General features: G+C 39.6%; 1 protein-coding gene across 3 annotated transcripts in view; it reads left to right on the top strand.

Moving 5' to 3' along the window:
• Positions 1 to 236: 236 nt before the first annotated feature.
• The window catches only part of IL1RAPL2 (interleukin 1 receptor accessory protein like 2), a 1,103,039-nt gene continuing 1,085,076 nt past the window's right edge, over positions 237 to 18,199 (top strand). For 2 of the 3 annotated variants that reach the window (XM_059051451.2, XM_067024305.1), the window contains exon 1: positions 237 to 1,102. The gene's annotated coding sequence lies outside the window, so the exon portion shown is untranslated. The remainder of the gene's footprint in view (positions 1,103 to 18,199) is intronic. The other variant, XM_067024304.1, reaches the window with a different exon arrangement.

The following is an 18,199-nucleotide window of genomic DNA, read 5'->3' as shown; positions in this document are numbered from 1 at the left end:
TGCTGGGACGCGCTTTCCTTCTCCCGGGAAAGGTAAGAGGGAAGTGCTTTTTAAAAAAAAAAAAAAAAAAAAAAAAAAAAAAAAAGGGGATGGGGAACTCTGGGTTGGAAGCCTTTCCCGCTCTCCCTTCCAGCGCTCCCAAATCTGAAGGGGTGTGGAAGAGGAGGAGCAGTAACCCTTTTCCGTGACGTGCCAGAGTGCTTTTCTCTAATCCCCGCCTCCTGCCCCGTGTAATCAGTCAGCCCGGAGGCATCAAACAGTTAGCGACCGAGACGCAGCTGTAGGTGATTTCCACTACCCTCCTACACCTACTCTAGGCATATTTTGGAGCGGCAGCAGCGGTGGCAGGATGTGAGGAGAGCCTGGAGCGCGCTTCCAGGGCACCGCTCCTTCTTCGGAGTTAGGGGAGATAGATAGGCTTTTGCGCACTGGCTGGAGAGCGTTCCCGGGCAAGGTTGGAGCAGCGAACAGGCAGAAGAGCGGCAGTCAGGCAGAGTTCGCACCTGCCGCCTGTGCTGCCGTCAGGGCGACAGGGCTGCTGCCCTCTGGGGCATACGTGTCTCCTGAGGGGCGTGAGGGCCACAGGCTGAGGCACCTGCCTCCCCCAAGGTGCACCATTTGGCCAAAACGAGGTGGGGCTGGAGCAAGGCTGTTCCGAAGCAAAGTCTCGAAGAAGAAAGAGGCTGGGAGGCAGGAGACTTAGGAGACTCTGGCCACGGAGCCAAGAGGAGGCACCTGCCATTCTAGCGATTTAGGAACCCTCTTTAACCTCTCACTGGCCAGCTCCCCCTAAAGTCCACAGAAGCTCTGCTGAACTCTAGAAATCTTCCCTGGGCGGGGATAAGTTTTCTAGCATCCTCTTTGGCTACGACAGGGAGTGGAGAAAACGGGCGGGGCTGCCCTGTTCGCTGCTCTGGAAGACACCGTCTTCCCCACACCTCCTCCACCCCCTCGCCTTTGGGAAGCCTCCCTTGTCACCCGGGAAGCTCGAGCCCGCTCTCTGTGGAGCCCAGCTCTCCATCTCGCCCTGCGTGATCTACCCAGACATGGAACTGCATGCTTGAGCCCCGCTGGACGTCCCCAGAAGTTTTGCAAGACTCAGGTAATGCGCATTCTCAAAATCGGACAGTTGGTTGGCGAGGGCCAGGGGATAACGTCCTGGGCTTTCAAGTGACGGCAGGGAGCAAGTAGGCTGAGGCCAACGGGGACTCTGCCTCTCCTGCATCTCTTGTCCCCGCGTCAGGAAACGCTAGCCGGTTTCCTTTCCCTCCTTTAGCCCTCCCAGAAAGTTCAGGGACCAGAGCTCCCAAGGCCAGGGGCTCCTCGCCAAGGAGGAGCTCGCGTCCGCCTGCCAGGTGCTGGCCAGCCTGTGCGTTGCATTTCTGCTGCTGGATCTTTGTGGTCTCTGCGGCTGGAACGCGGGCTCTGTAGCCTGGAAGGCACTCTCCTGCTGAGTGCTTCTTTCTGACTCTACCCACATTTCTGCCCACAGCCAGGAGAGCAATCGGCTAGAGGATGGGGCTGAAGGTGGCTCCTAGGCGGAGCAGGGGGGGGGTTCCCCGCAATGCTCCCCCGCTCCTGGGGATTCCCAGCGAGCATGAGACAAGGGAGAGCTCTGGCAATCTGAGGCCATCTCTGCCCGCCTGCCTTGAGAACCTGAAGGGATCCCAGCTCAGACCCTGGGGTGTCATGTCTCCTTTCCCACAGGAATCCCCGCTCCCCCTTGAGCCGGTTTCTCAGGTTGAGTGACTCTCTCTGAACCATTGCTCAAGGGAGAGGACCCACACTTCAGACCCCAGAGAGGGAGAGGAGGGACAGCCACTGCGTGTGACCAGCCTTGCCACTCTGGGTCCGCAGTGGGAGCAAATAGCTTCATTTGTTACTATCAGATGTTTAACAAAAATGCATTAGCAGAGACCTGCCAAATGAAGTGTAGGTTATAATTCTCTGTTCCAGGGTTTTCTCCTAGTTCCTGCACCAGCCCCCCCCCCACATGTCTATGATCCAGGGACTTTGAAGGAGATGTTAGTAAACAGGTATTTAAGGTTTCCTCCATGCCACCCACAGAAGTGGTGGCTGGGCTGGAGTTCTGGAAAAATACCTCTTGGCTGAAAGCTTCTCTGGAGTCCACCTTGGGTGTGTTTTTTTTTTTTTTTTTTTTAGTGGTGTGGGGATCTATTCAGGAATAATTTACCCCCACCAGTACATTCAGTCTCATCTTCTGTTGACTTCCAAGAAGAACACTTTCTTTTCCCAGCCAGGGGAGCCAAGTTGTAGATTATTAAACATGCTGCACAGCCCCGGGGTCAGACCTCTAGGGAAGGAGAGAGGGAGGGAGGAAAGGACTTGCCCCTGAAGCCTTGCAAGTTCAGCAGGCACGTACTGCTCAGGAAGGCTACCTTGGTTACCGGGCCTCTGGGAAGGAAGGAGTTAAGTGTCCAAGACAAGCGTGGAGGACTGGGGGCCACTTTCCCACTTACACCCCCAACCCCCCCATCCCCACACGGTCTCTCCCTGAGGACTCAGGGGCAGTGGTGCCCATTGGATGCTTTGCTACTGGACTCTTGGCCAACAGAGTAGCAGGCACTTCAGCTTCTACCTGGTCTTGCGTCTCAGAAAGGCACTTTTCTCAGTGCTCCTTGCTTCCCCAAACAGGAATTAGGCAACTACCCTGGGGCCTAGGGTGAGTGAAATTTCCAGTAATACCTGAGCCGAGGTTTCAGCAGAAGTGCCTACCTGCGCCCACTCCATCCTTTGTACTCCTTCTCCTCCGCAGAGCAGCCCGTTTTGGGGCCACTACTCTCTGACTGGCCTGTGCTGTGGCTGGACCCAATGAGGTGGCTCTGGCTGTGTAGCGCCTGCTCACCATGTGAGCTCTACAATTTGGTGACTTCCTTAGGCTAGACAGCCTGCAATTACCTGCGGTTGAAGCAGATAATTTAAATAGAAAGCATTTAAATGCAGGTAAAAGGCTGTGGCACCACCGAAGGCTCCTGGTTCACCCTCTCTAGCCCTGGCTGGTCAGAAGGAGGAGCAAGTGGTGACCAAAGCTGTCCTGGTGACTGAGAGCCATGGCCATTTATGTTTCTGTCTGAGAGGTCAAGGCCAGGCCTTCAGAGTAGAAGGGCTGGGGATTTAAGCCAGTTTTGCAGTATGGCCTCTGCTGCCCTCAGTGATTTCTGGGTGGTCTTAACTCAGGTTGAGCAATCGGGCCATTTTCAGTTTTTATGAGACTTCTACTGCTAGGACTTCTGGATGCAGAGGCTAAAGGCACTGGTCAGGCATGGGGAATATAGGGGTGCTTCTGGACTGTAGTGTTTACGGGCCAAATAGAGTCTTGAGTCTTGATCTACCTATTCATTTCCTGAGACACGGTTCTTTAATTCAGTAGAACTTCCTTGTTTGCCAGTAATTGGTGATAGAGTCCGTACAAGCATATGCTGCTTGCCAATGTGAATGGATGGTGTGGCTACCTGGGGAATAGCCCAAGTTACCCACCTGACACACGTCTCCACAGGTACTAAGCCATTGAAGTTTTATTTAGCTTTAAGAAGACATATTCTAAAGAGTTCAACCTTATAAGAGAGATGAATTATGAAGTGACAATTCCAGTTTTGTTTAAAACAAACTTCACTTTATCAATTACATTGGCTTGCATATTTCATTGAAGTCGCTCAGGGCAAAACATTTGCTATTTGAGAAGAGGATAGGCTGGAAAAGTGAAATGAATTAAAAAATGGTTAAAATGATCATACACTTTGGTAAAACAGAATTGTGTGTTTACATCTGTTCCTGAAAGCAAGTCATCCTTGTGTGCAGTTTGGTGGTCTGAGTAGATTCTGTGACAGGTTGCTGTAATATGATGAAATTTAAAGGAGAAAAAATACATTTTCTCCCTTGTACTTGGATATTTCTGTAACTGTGGCAGTACTGATGGCAGCCAGAACTGTTAGAAGAAGGCACACGTTGCCTTCTTCATTTGAAAAGGTACTGTAAACTCCTTGGTGAAAATGCACTGTGACCAGGTGGAAGAAATTTTAAAAAATCCCAACTTTCAGCTGTTTAGTAATAAAAGTAAGACAAATCACCACCCGACCTCAAGGTGTGGGCTAACAGGGCTTTTCAGGACTGGTTTCTAGCCAAAGCCAGCAGCCCACAACCCTTAATCCCTGAGGTTTTTTTTTTTTTTTTTTTTCTTGAGCCTACACCAGGAAGCTGTGATCAGAGCCAACTTGGTGGAGAAAGATAGATAAACGCTGAATGTGCAATGTGTGCTTTAATTATCTTGAACTAGGACTTGAAAATAAGCCTCTTATTAAGTTTAGGCTCTAAGCTGTCAGTGTCAAGGTATTTCGGAGTAAAACATGCCTGACAGGCCTGATGCAAAGATGTGCTACATAGGTCCATTTGGCCAAAGTCACCAATGAATTCAGACTCTTTGGGCTGGTTCACTTTGAGCTGGCTCCCAATGAGATCAGAGGCAATGGAGTGAGTCCATCGTGGGCCAGTTTCTCTTGGGCTTCCCCAGCCACAGCTATCGTTCCAAATCTTTGATCAATCAACCTAAACAGATATTCTCTGTGCCAAGGAGCCCAGCTTTAGCTGCCTTCTTGCTTTTTCTCCTTAAATCTCACTTCTTCATGTAGCTGTTCCTTGGCTTTTCTCCTGAGTTCCAAAATACTTTATATCTGGCTTGCTGTATTCCTTTATCTGGGTGTTTTATTGGCATGTAAAATGTATTCAAATACTCTAATTTGACCCCCCACACACATACCAATGTCAGTCATCTGTGACTCCTGCATGCTCTTCCATTCCTGCCTCCTGCGTCTTGTCTTATTAAATGCCCTGAGTTCTGTCTCTGAAATATGTTTTCTCTTTTCCTACTGCTACACCTCCCTGTCAAAACCTCTGGATTATTTTCTTTGTTTCCTTTTTTTCCTCCCCTTCATCTCCCCCCTCTCCCCTTATCTCCTCACTCCCTTCTTCCCTCTTTCCCCCTCCAGATTCTTGACCTCATCTTCCATAAGAATGTCTCCTTATTGTCTTTGGTCTGCTCTCCAATATGTTCTGCATATTAGAACTAATCTTCCTGAAGAGCTTTTAGTTCTTTAGTTAAAAGTGTCAGATACCTAGTGAGTGGATTAAGTGGTATGGATTGTTATTGAATCTCAAAGCCTTTCTAACAATTAGAGTTGCCTGATACATTCAATACGTTGCATCGTAACCCTAGGAAGTTCTTCACCACTGCAGGTATGTACATAGTGTGGCCAATCGTTTGGTATGTGTTCAAATATCAGATTTGGGAGATTGAACTGGATGACCTATTACTACGAACCCAGAGATTCTATCTATCATCCTTTAAACATCCAGGAACTCAAATAGGGTCCAAATAGGATAGAGTCACCTATCAGTTTGCCAGCTGAAGTTATGCCTTTATAAAAATTATTCTTGAGACTGTGTTTTAGAGTCTTCTCTGTTGTAGTCTGTTACTATGCTTGAATAGGTTGCTTTGTCCTGGCTTAATTGGGTGTGTGTGACTATGAGAAATATCTAGATCACTATACTTTGTTATGAAGTTTTAACATTTATATTGTGCTTGTTTTATACTTTGTTAAATGATTTTCCCGTTTCCTTATCATGCTTAATGTTCAAAATCTTGAGATGGGTGATTTTTCCATATTACATATGCTAAAAACCAAGCATCCAAATATTTAAGTGATTTCCCCAAGATAATACATTTAAGTTGGGAAACTTTATTTTGTTTATACCAAAATCTATTATTGCTCTGAGGTCCAGAGCTTAGATGACACTAGTCTAAAACGATTTCATTCTCTCTCTACTAGCTATAAAGTCAAGACCAGATTCTTTGGACAGAAATATGAGGCCCTTTGAAATTTAGCATCAGCCTACCTAGTCAACCTTATTTCTCACTACCTTTCTGCTCACATGATGATCTAGCTGAACCAGACCACTCACCATTGTTCAACATAACTTTTGTTGTTGTTTTTTGTTTGTTTTTGTTTGTTTGTTTGTTTTGTGGTACACGGGCCTCTCACTGTTGGGGCCTCTCCCGTTGCGGAGCACAGGCTCCAGACGCGCAGGCTCAGTGGCCATGGCTCACGGGCCCAGCCGTTCTGCGGCACGTGGGATCTTCCCGGACTGGGGCATGAACCCATGTCCCCTTCATCGGCAGGCAGACTCTCAACCACTGCACCACCAGGGAAGCCCTAAACGTAACTTTTTGTTATTCATAATTTGTATCTTTGCTTATGCCATTCATTTAACCTGGAATGTCTTCCTCCTGCCCTCCCCCATCTCTACTTCTCTGCCTGTTGAGAATGAACCATATTCAAGAAGCAGCTTAAGTGCCACCTCTTCAATGCATCCCTCCCCAATTTCTCTCTCATGCTCCATAGCCAAAAGAATTTCTCCCTTCTTAGAACTCTCTTGACAAGTTGTTGATTCTTCTTTTATGATAGTTGCCTTGTTTTAAGACCGTTATTGTTATTTGTCACTTTATCTCCTCTACCAAAGTTTAAACTTCTTGAAGGTTATCTGGTCTGCCTCTGATTCTGCAGAGTGCCGTGAATACAGGGGGCATATATTACATATTTATTTAATTGAGTTGCCATTGAGATCTCAATGTTAGGCTTAATATTTTACTGAAAATCTCTATCAAAATGATAGGTACAGGTTAAATAGGAAATTGCCCAATTTATTATCAGCCAATAATGCTATGAAGCAGTATAATAGGGAAGTGCTTTTTCTGTTAGTGTTTATTTTTTTAACATGTTTATTGGAGTATAATTGCTTTACAATGGTGTGTTAGTTTCTGCTTTATAACAAAGGGAATCGGCTATACATATACATGTATCCCCATATCTCCTCCCTCTTGCATCTCCCTAGGGAAGTGATTTTTAAAATAGTTCTGCTCTAGAAGTGCTTTCCAATAAACATGTGATTGTATAAATTTAAATGGAATACAGTTCAATAAAACTAAAAGTTCAGTTCCTCAGTCACACTAGTCACATTTCAGGTTCTCAAAAGCCACATGTGACTAATGATTACTGTATTGGAAAGTTCAACTATAGAGCATTCCCATTAGTGTGGAAAGTTCTATTGGACAGTGCTGTTATGCAATAATGGTTCTCCACATTTATTTCCACCTAGAAACGTATTCACAGAGGCAACTGATTTCATGGGTTTATGCAGACTTATTCACAGTCCCCAGTGCCATAGTGCTGCCACTTTCCTTCCCTCTTAGAACACAAATTAGATAGTAACATTGCAGGAATCACTTTGACTCTATTTGAGGGAAAAATGAGATATTTACATCACATGAAACACCTCCCCAAAATATCCAGATGAAATTCTGAAGAATTATAAGGAACTTTCCATTCCACATATAAAATATAAATTATACTGGAAATTAGAAAAATATTGTGGTACTTGTGTTGCAACAGACAAATCAATATAACAGAGCAGTGTCTATTTCTTTGGAAATAGTTTACTATTTCCAAATATGCTATGGATTTTAAGATATGATAAAGAGGCATTTCAAACCCGTGGGTTGGGAGAAAAAACAGGTTTTTCAGTAAATGTGGTTAGGACAACAGGGCTAGTCTTTTGAGGGGAAGTTTAATAAAGCTACAACTATACTCACTATTTAAATCAAAGTCCCAGCTGGGTCAAAGATTTAAATGTAAAAAAAAATTAAACTATAAATGTACTTGAGAATATATTATTTTAAAGTTTATATATTATAATTTAACATATTTATAATATTTTTACAGTTTTGAGATTAAGGAAGATTTTCTAATCACTTTATGAAGACTAATGGCTTAAAGGGAAAGATAAATAAATTTTACCTTCAAAGAAACTATATGGCAGGCTTCCCTGGTGGCGCAGTGGTTGAGGGTCCGCCTGCTGATGCAGGAGACACAGGTTCATGCCCTGGTCCGGGGAGCGGCTGGGCCCGTGAGCCATGGCCGCTGGGCCTGCGCGTCCGGAGCCTGTGGTCCGCAGCGGGAGAGGCCACAGCGGTGAGAGGCCCGCGTACCACACACACACACACAAAAAAAACAACTATATGGCAAAAGTACTATAATCAAGATTGAAAAAACAACAAACTAGGAAAAAATATCTGATACATAACAAAGATTAGATATTCTCAATATATAAAGATCCTACACATCAACTACAAAGTAAATGTCCTAACAGTAAAATGGTGAAAAGTTATGAGCATAATATTCATAATGGAAAGAATACCAACAGACAAACTCACTTTGAAAATAAAAACTAATAGTTTTCACCTATCAGATTAGAGAAGATTTATGAGATTAACCAAACACAGTGTGGGGATATGGATGATCTAATGTACTGTTTAAACTGGTACATTTCCAGAGGGTTATTTAGCAATCTGTATAAAAATGTGAAATGTACATACCTTCTATGAGCTAATGATTTTACTAAGAACTTTTTGTTAGAACATAAATGCAAATGCTAAAAGATACATGTACAAGAATGTTTGTTAGCATTATTTTTTTGCTTACTTTGTTTATAGTAACAAAGCTTTGGAAGCAACCTAACTGGCTATAATAGTGGATTGACTAGGTAAATTGAGATGTGTCAATTTAGCCAATTAGTACATACAAATTAAGGATAATGTAGACCTACATTTATTGATATGGCAGTATATCTATATATACAATTTAATGGAAAAGGTAGATTACAAAGCAGCATAATTCAATTTCTGCATATTTCTATGTATTTCTGTATAGCTACATGTGCATATAAACATATGAAAATGTATAGAAAATTATTCACCAAAATGTTAATTATTGGTGGAGGGATTTGGGGTTTTTCTTTTAAAAATGTTTGTGTTTTTAATTATTGTTTGTATTTACAGTGAGAATGATAAAAGCATATATGATATAATACAGGTAAAATACTCAGTACACAGCACTCAAATGCTTGGTGCATGATGGTAGTTATTCTTATTCTATCATTTACACAATAAGCTAGTCAAAGTTAGATGCAAATTTCAGAAGGATTCAAGTGATAAAGGTGGAAAAAAGGAAAGCATAAAATAACTTGAATAAAATAAAATTGGAAAGAGTTCCTAATAATAAAAAGAAAAGTCAAGAAAAATCAATAAATCATTTTCCTTAACATTGAAAATGTGTGTGTGTAAAACATACAACAATAACAGGTAAAGATAAATTGGGATAAGTAATTGCAATATATGACAGATAAAGGTCTATTTTTACTACGAAATACGACTTTCCATCAGCTAACCACACCTGAATAATTGTGTTATTTGGACTCTTACTTTTTTATATTATAAATGGATACCTATTGATAATATATATATTATATATATATATATAAAATATATATTATATATATATATTATTGTAGTATTTCACATCCCACTTCTGATAACACAAGGAGAAAGCCTCATAAGATGGGAACAGATGCAGCATATCTTAGCAGGGACTTAACCTGGTCCCTAGTTCCCTATAGATTTACAGCTGTCCTTACCACTATCTATACAGGGAACCGTCCTGCCAGACTCAAAAATATAGCTGATTTTTCTCCCCTGCAACATTAGTTTTTTACACTCATAGCCTAGTCACCATTCTGGGAAAAAAAAGCTTGTACTAACAAGCTTTGTACTTCCATTTAAGGGGTGTTTAGCACTAATAGGCTCCACTGGTTCTTGAACCATACTCAGCATTAACAAGGACAAATCCTGAACTGGGGAAAGAGCCAGATCAGTGCCGAGATGTCCCTGGACAAAATATCTGCCTTCAGCTTTCTAGGATACAAAAATGTCCATTTCCCTGATGTCTGCTCTCTGGTTCTTATTTGATATCCTTTTAAATGGGTGGTTCTGACACTGATTTTGAACCAAGGACTATGACGAAAAATCTCATATATACACACAGTAATGATAGCTAACCTCTACTAGGGACTTATTGTATTCTGGGCATTGTTCTAAGTGCTATATATAAAATCATTTTCTCATAACCTATCTCATCGGAAGGTAGGCAGCATTTTTATTTGTATTTTAAGAAGAGGAAACAGACACAGAAGTTCAGTAATTTGGCTAAAACGTCACAAAGCTATTGAAATGACTGTTCTGTGATGAGAAACTAGCCGGTCTAGCTCCAGAACCCATGCATTGAAACATGATACGAAAGTATATATACATATGTATGCTAAGGTAGTTATTTTATTTTTCCTGCATGCTGTTGTAACAGGTTATTTTTTTTTTTTTAGTTCCTTTGTGTAGCTTTCAAATTTTCTACAATTAGGATATGTTACTTCTATAATGACAAAGATACATGACATTAAAAATTGAATTAATGCTTCAGATTGAGTCATGGGCATAGCCCTCTCAACTCTTTGATACTGTATTTTTTAAAGTAATCTAAGGCATTGGTACCATGGTACATATTAATCAAAAAGCCCATTTATTATTTGAAGGTGGTACTTGCAGTCTGTTGATAGGAAGATAATTGTATTTTGCAATTGAAAGGCATAATGGGAAAACCCCTGAAATGGTTGCTTTAAAGCCTAGTATGTATAATTATTTCCAAGTTGAGCCTAGTGAGAAGTCTTGTTAACTCCTTTGTGATATTGCTTTCTTTCTTATCCAGCCTAAGCCTTGTAGTATGTTCTTCTTGCTAGCCTTATCTAACTTTAGAATCATCTTGTCATTAAATCTGCCCAGAACACGCCTCATTCTTGGATCAATCTAACCATCAATTTATATCCCCCAATATCAATGGCTGAACTCCTCTAGAAAAAAAAAAAATCACAACTTCATCAGGACCAGTGTCACAACCAATGCATGGTCTACAACCTAAGCTGGGACCTTCAGAGCTGCTAGGAAGACTTTAAAGTTTTTATTGATGTATAGCTGATTTACAGTATTATATTACTTTCAGGTGTACAACATAGTAATTTGATATTTTTATAGATTATACTCCATTTAAAGTTATTATAAAAGACTGACTATATTCCCTGTGCTGTGCATTACAACCTTGTATCTTATTTATTTATTTTTTTTTGTGGTATGCGGGCCTCTCACTGTTGTGGCCTCTCCTGTTGCGGAGCAGAGGCTCCGGACGTGCAGGCTCAGTGGCCATGGCTCACGGGCCCAGCTGCTCTGAGGCATGTGGGATCTTCCCGGACCGGGGCACGAACCCGTGTCCCCTGCATTGGCAGGCGGATTCTCAATCACTGTGCCACCAGGGAAGCCCAACCTTGTATCTTATTTTATAGCTAAAAGTTTGTACCTGTTAATCGCTTTCCCCTACCTTGCCCCTCCTGCCACCACTCTCCCCACTGGTAAGCACTAGTTTGTTCTGTTTTGGTGAGTCTCTTACTGTTTTTTTAATATTCATTTGTTTGTTTTTTTATATTCTACCTGTGATATCATGCAGTATTTGTCTTTCTTTGACTTATTTCACTAAACATAATAACTTACAGGTCCATCCATGTTGTTGCAAATGGCAAGAGTTTATTCTTTTTATGGCTGAGTAATATTCCATTACATATATATACTGCATTTCTTTATCCATTCATTTGTTGATGAACACTTAACATTGCTTCCATATCTTAGCTATTGTAAATAATGTTGCTATGAACATTGGGGTGCATATATCTTTTCAAATTAGTATTTTTGTTTTCTTCAGATATATACCCAGAAGTGGAATTGCTGGATCATATGGTAGTTCTATTTTTAACTTTTTGAGGAACTGTCATACTGTTTTCCATAGTGGCTGTACCAATTTATATTCCAACCAATAGTGTACTAAAGTTCCATTTTCTCTATAACCTCACCAACATTTATTATTTGTTGTCTTTTTTAATGATAGGCATTCTGACAGGTGTGAGGAGATTTCCCAATGTGGTTTTGATTTGCATTTTCCTGATTACATATTGAGCATGTCTTCATGCACCTGTTGGATATCTGTATGTTGTCTTTGGAAAAATGCCTATTCAGGGCAAATGCCCATTTTTTAATTGATCTGTTTGTTTTTCTGATATTGAGTTGTATACGCTCTTTATATATTTTGGATATTAACCCCTTATCAGACATATCGTTTACAGATATCTTCTCTGATTCAGTAGGTTATCTTTTCATTTTGTTTATGATTCCCTTTGCTATGCAAAAGCTTTTATTTTAATTAGCTCCATTTGTTTATTTTGATTCCCTTACCTGGGGAGACATTTCCCCAAAATATTGCTAAGCCTTTTATCAAAGAGTATATTGCCTATGTTTTCTTCTAGGTATTTTATGGTTTCCAGTCCTACATTAGGGTCTTTAATCCATTTGAGTTTATTTTTGTATATGGTGTAAGAAAATGTTCTAATCTCATTCTTTTACTGGTAGCTATCCAGTTTTCCCAGAAAAACTTATTGAAGAGACTCTCTTTTCCCCATTGTATATTCTTGCCTCCTTTGTCATAGGTCATTGATGATATGTGCATGGGTTTATTTCCATGCTCTCTTGTCTGTTCCATTGATCTATGTGTCTGTTTTTTGTGCCAGTACCTTACTGTTTTAATTACTGTATCTATGTAGTATAGTCTGAAGTTAGAGGGCATGATACCTCCAGCTTTGTTCTTTTTTCTCAAGATTGCTTTGGCTATTTGGGGTCTTTTTGGTTCCACACAAATTTTAGGATTATTTGTTCTAGTTCTATGAAAAGTGTCATTTTTTTTTTTTTTATAGGGACTTCATTAAATTTGTAGATTGTTTTGGATAGTATGGACATTTTCACAATAGTAATTCTTCCAATCCATGAACACAGGATATCTTTCTGTTTCTTTGTATTATCTTCAATTTCCTCCATTAATGTCTTAGAGTTTTCAGAGTATAGGTCTTTCACCTCCTTGGTTAAGTTTATTACTAGATATTTTATTATTTTTGTTGCAATTGTAAATGGGATTATTTTCTTTCTCTTTCCAATAATTCATTATTAGTGTATAGAAAAGCAACATATTTATGTATATTAATCTTGTACCTTGCAACTTTACTGAATTAATTTATTAGTTCTTTACTTTTTTTTGGCAGAGACTTTAATGTTTTCTACATATAGTATGATGTCATCTGCAAATAGTGACAATTTTACTTCTTCTCTTCCAATGTGGATGCCTTTTATTTCTTTTTACTTGTTTGATTCCTGTGGGTAAGACATCCAATACTATGTTAAATAGAAGTAGTGAGAGTGGGCATCCTTGTCTTGTTCCTGATTTGAGGAAAAGCTTACAGTTTTTCACCATTGAGTATGATGTTAGTTGTGTTTTTGTCATAAATGGCCTTTATTATGTTGAGCTATGTTCCCTCTATGCCACCTTTGTTGAGAGTTTTAACATAAATATATGTTGAATTTTGTCAAATGCTTTTTCTGTGTCTATTGAGATGATTATGTGATTTTTATCCTTCCTTTTGTTAATGTAGTGTATCACATTGGTTGATTTGTGGATATTGAACCATCCTTGCATCCCTGGAATAAATACCACTTGATCATGGAATATGATTCTTTTTATATATTGTTGAATTTAGTTTGCTAGTATTTGGTAGAGGATTCTTGCATGTATATTCATCGGGGATGTTGGCCTGTAATTTTCTCTTTTTGTAGAGTCTTTGTCTGGTTTTTGTATCAGGATAATGGTGGCCTCATAGAAAGAGTTTGGGAATGTTCCCTCCTCTACAATTTTTTGGAATGCTTTTGGAAAGATAGGTATAATTTTTTTTGCATGTTTGGTAGAATTCCCCAGTGAAGCCATATGGTCCTGGACTTCTGTTTGTTGGGAGTTTTTGGATTACTGATTAAATTTCAATACTAGTAATTGGTCTGCTCAGGTTATCTATTTCTTCCTGATTCAGACCTGGAAGATTGTATGTTTCCAGGAATTTATGCATTTCTTCTAGGTTGTCAAATTATACATTTCTTCTAGGTTGTCAACAGTTGACATAAAACTGTTCATAGTATTCTCTTATGATTGATTGTATTTCTGTGATATTAGTTATAATTTTCCCTCTTTCATTTCTTATTTGCCTCCTCTCTAATTTTCTTAATGAGCCTGGCTAAAGGCTTATCAACTTTTTTAATCTTTAAAAACATGCTTTCATTATCTTTCATTATATTTCATTATGTCTTTCATTATATTTCATTTATGGTTTCATTATCTTTCCTGTTCCTATTTTTTTTTGGTCTCTCTTTTATTTATTTCCTCTCTGATCTTTATTATTTCCTTCCTTCTGCAGACTTTGGGCTTTGTTCTTTTTCTAATTTTTTTAGAGATAGGTTTGGTTTTTTATGTGAGATTTTTCTTCTTTCTGAGGTAGGCCTGTATCCTATAAACTTCACTCTTTAAACTGCTTTTTCTGGTTCCAAAAGATTTTGAAAGTTGTGTTTTAATTTTCACTTGTCTCGGCATTTTCTGATTGCCTGTTGCTTTCTTCATTGACCCATTTCTTTTTTAGTAGCATGTTGTTTAGTCTCCTCCTGTAATTGATTTTTAGTTTTGCAGTATTGTGGTTGGAAAAGATATTTGATATAATTCCTATCTCCTTAAATTTGTTGAGCCTTCTTTTGTGGCTTAGCCTGTGATCTATCCTGGAGAACATTCCATGTGCTCTTGAAAAGATTAAGTATCCTGCTATTTTTGGATGGGATGTCCTTTAGATATCTATTACGTCCAACTGGTCTAATGTGTAATTTAAGGCCACTGTTTCCTTATTGACTTTCTGTCTGGATGATATGTCCATTGATGTATGTGGAGTATTAAAGTCCCTCATTATTATTGTATTACTGTCAACTTTCCCTTTATGTCTGTTAATATTTGCTTTATATATTTATGTGCTCATATATTAGGTGCTTGTATGTTTACAAATGTTATATTCACTTTTTGTTTTGATCCCTTTTTCATTATGCTTTTTTTTAACATCTTTATTGGAGTATAACTGTTTTACAATGGTGTGTTAGTTTCTGCTTTACAACAAAGTGAATCAGTTATACATATGTTCCCATACCTCTTCCCTCTTGCATCTCCCTCCCTCCCACCCTCCCTATCCCACCCCTCTAGGTGCTCACAAACCACCTAGCTGATTTCCCTGTGCTATGCGGCTGCTTTTTCATTATATAATGCCCTTTGTCTTTTATTATAGACTTTTAACAAAGTCTACCTTGTCTGAGATGAGTATTGCTACCCCATATTTCTCTTCATTTCTATTTGCATGGAGTAAATTTTTCCATCCTGTGTGTGACTTTATCTCTGAAGTGAGTCTTTTGTAGCCAGCATATGGTTGGGTCTTTTTTTTATTCAATCTGCCAACCTATGTCTATTGATTGGAGTATTTTGTCCATTGACATTTAAAGTGATTATTGATAGGTATGTACTTATTGCCATTTTGTTACTTGTTTTCTGATTTTATGGTTTTTCTCTCTTCTTCCTTTAGTCTCTTTCCTTGTGGTTTGATGACTTTTAGTGTCATATTTGTGTTCCTTTCTGTCTGGTTTTTTCATATCTATTGTAGGTTTTTTAATCAGTATTTTTAATTGAAGTATAGTTGACTTACAATGTTGTGTTAATTTCTTCTGTACAGCAACGTGATTCAGTTATATATATATATATATATATATATATATATATATAAAACTGGAAAGAATATTAAAAAATAATATATATATATATATATTCTTTTTTATATTCTTTTCCGTTATGGTTTATCATAGGATATTAAATATAGTTCTGTGCTGTATAGTAGGACCTTGTTGTTTGTCCATTCTATATTGTAGGTTTTTGACTTGTGATTACCATGGAGTTCGTATTTGTTGACCTATAACTGTATCTATTTGTTTTGAACTAAAATGACTCTCAGTTTTGAACTAAAATGACTATCAGTTTAAACACATTTTAAAAGATCTGCATTTTCACTTCTCATCCCCCATGTTTTGTGTTCTAGAGGTCATATTTTTTATCTTCACGCTTATTCCTTAACTGTTTATTGTAGTTATAGTTGATTTTATATTTTTTGTCTTTTAACCTTCATAATATCTTGTTTAAGTAGTTGATCCACTGCCTTTACTATATATTTTCCTTTACCAGTGTGACTTTTCCCTTCCTATAATTTATTTCTTGTTATAGTCTTTTATTTTTCACGTAAAGAAGACTGTTTAACACTTCCTGTGAGGTCAGTTTAGTATTGATCAACTTTTAGTTTTTGCTTGTCTGCTAAGCTCTTTATCTCTCCCTCAATTCTGAATAATAACCTTGCTGGGTAGCGTATCCTAGGTTGTATGTTTTTTCCTTCCATCACTTTAAATATGTTATGCTACCCCCTTCTGGCCTGCAACACTTCTGCAGAGAAATTAGCTCATAGCCTTAGGGGGGTTCCCTTGTATGTTTCCCCTTGTTTTTCTCTTGCTGCCTTTAAAGTCCTCTGTTTTAACTTTTGCTGTTTTATTTTAATAATGATATTTCTTGATGTGGATCTCTTTGGGTTCATCTTGTTTGGAACTCTCTGTATTTCTTGTACCTGGATATCTCTTTCCTTCTTAAGGTTAGAGAAGTTTTCAACCATAATTCCATCAAATACATTTTCTCTAATTTTCCCTCTTCTTCTGGGACCCTTATAATGCAAATGTTAGTATGCTTGATGTTGTCTCAGAGGTTCTGTAAACTATCCTCATTCTTTTAAATTAGTTTTACTTTTTGCTGTTCTGATTGGGTGATTTCCATTATTCTATTTTCCAGATCACTTGTATGTTCTTCTGTATCCCCTAGTCTTTAATTCCTTTTAGTGCATTTTTCATCTCATTTATTTTATTCTTCAGGTTTTACTGGTTCTTTTTTTACATTTTCTACTTCCTTGTTAAAATTCTCACTGTGTTCATCTATTCTTTTCCCAAGTTCAGTTAGCATTTTTATTACTAATTCTTTGAACTGTTTATCAGGTCAATTATTTGTCTCTGTTTCATTAGGGAATGTTTTCAGTTTTTTCCCCTCATTCTTTCATTTGAAACATATTCCTATGTCTTCTAATTTTGTTTAACTTTGTTTCTATGAAATTAGGTGAAAGAGTTACTTATCCCCATCTTGAAGGAGTGTCCTTTTATGGGAGCATCTCTGTGCAGTCTGTGTGTGCCCAGTGGATTTGGTGGGAGAGCTGGATCTGAAATGAGCATAGGTCTGAAATGAACATGGGTCTTCCCCTGGGGTGTGCTGGCAGCTTCCAACGTGGTGGGAGGTAAGGCTGGAGATGGAGTGACTAGAGCCAGAGTCAGGTGTGAACCAGGTATTCTCTGCTCAGTGGCAGTCACAGTCCTCTGGGGGCAGAGGTGGGCCCCAAGGTGCTGGAGAAGAAGCCCTGAAGGTCAGGTCTGAGCTGCTTCCATTCCCTCTAAGTGTGTGCATTCTCCTTGGCAACATCAGCCTCCACTCTAGTTGGGAGCAGTGCTGGAGCAAGAGGCGCCGGAGCAGGTGCTTGGTGCAGGCTCTGGTGCACTCTGGCATGGTCCCAGCAAGCCAATCAGAGCCTGAGGCCATTTTCAATCTGCTGCCTCCATGCTGTGACTGGGAACGAGCAAGTCTTGCACATTCTTCAAGAGTGGAGTCTCGGTTTCTTATAGCCCTCTGGTAAGCCCTATTGGTTTTCAAACCAACTAATGGAGCTCATCTTGCTGGTATTGGGCCTCAGGGCTGGGGTACCTAATATATGGCTTGAACCTCTTGCTCCCTAGGGAGGGTTCTTGAGCCTGTGATATCCCCCTGTTCTCTGAGTCCCTCGCAAGGAGTGTGGGTCCTGACTAGGTCATACCTCCTCCCTTCCTACCAGACTGTGTGTGGTTCTCTCTTTTATACCTTGGTTGTAAAAAGAGCCATTCTGCTAGTCTTCAAGTCAATTCCAGTGAGAGTTATTCTATATGTAGTTGTACTTTTGATGTGTTCATGAGGGGAGTTGAGCTTGCTGTCCTCCTACTCAGCCATCTTGATGCCCCCCAGTAGGAAGCCTTCTTACATGTACCTATTCAGCTTTCTCTCCTATCTGTTTCCCATAGTAACTATTCCAAATATTCACCACTCATCTCAAGTTGTATTCCCCCATTCAGGTAGATTTTCTTGCCATTCACTTTGCTATCAGACTTGACTTTTTAGCTCTATACTTGCATGTGAGT

Source organism: Kogia breviceps, chromosome X (genome assembly GCF_026419965.1).
Source record: "Kogia breviceps isolate mKogBre1 chromosome X, mKogBre1 haplotype 1, whole genome shotgun sequence".
Lineage (NCBI taxonomy): Eukaryota > Metazoa > Chordata > Mammalia > Artiodactyla > Physeteridae > Kogia > Kogia breviceps.
This window is presented reverse-complemented; position numbering and strand designations above follow the sequence as displayed.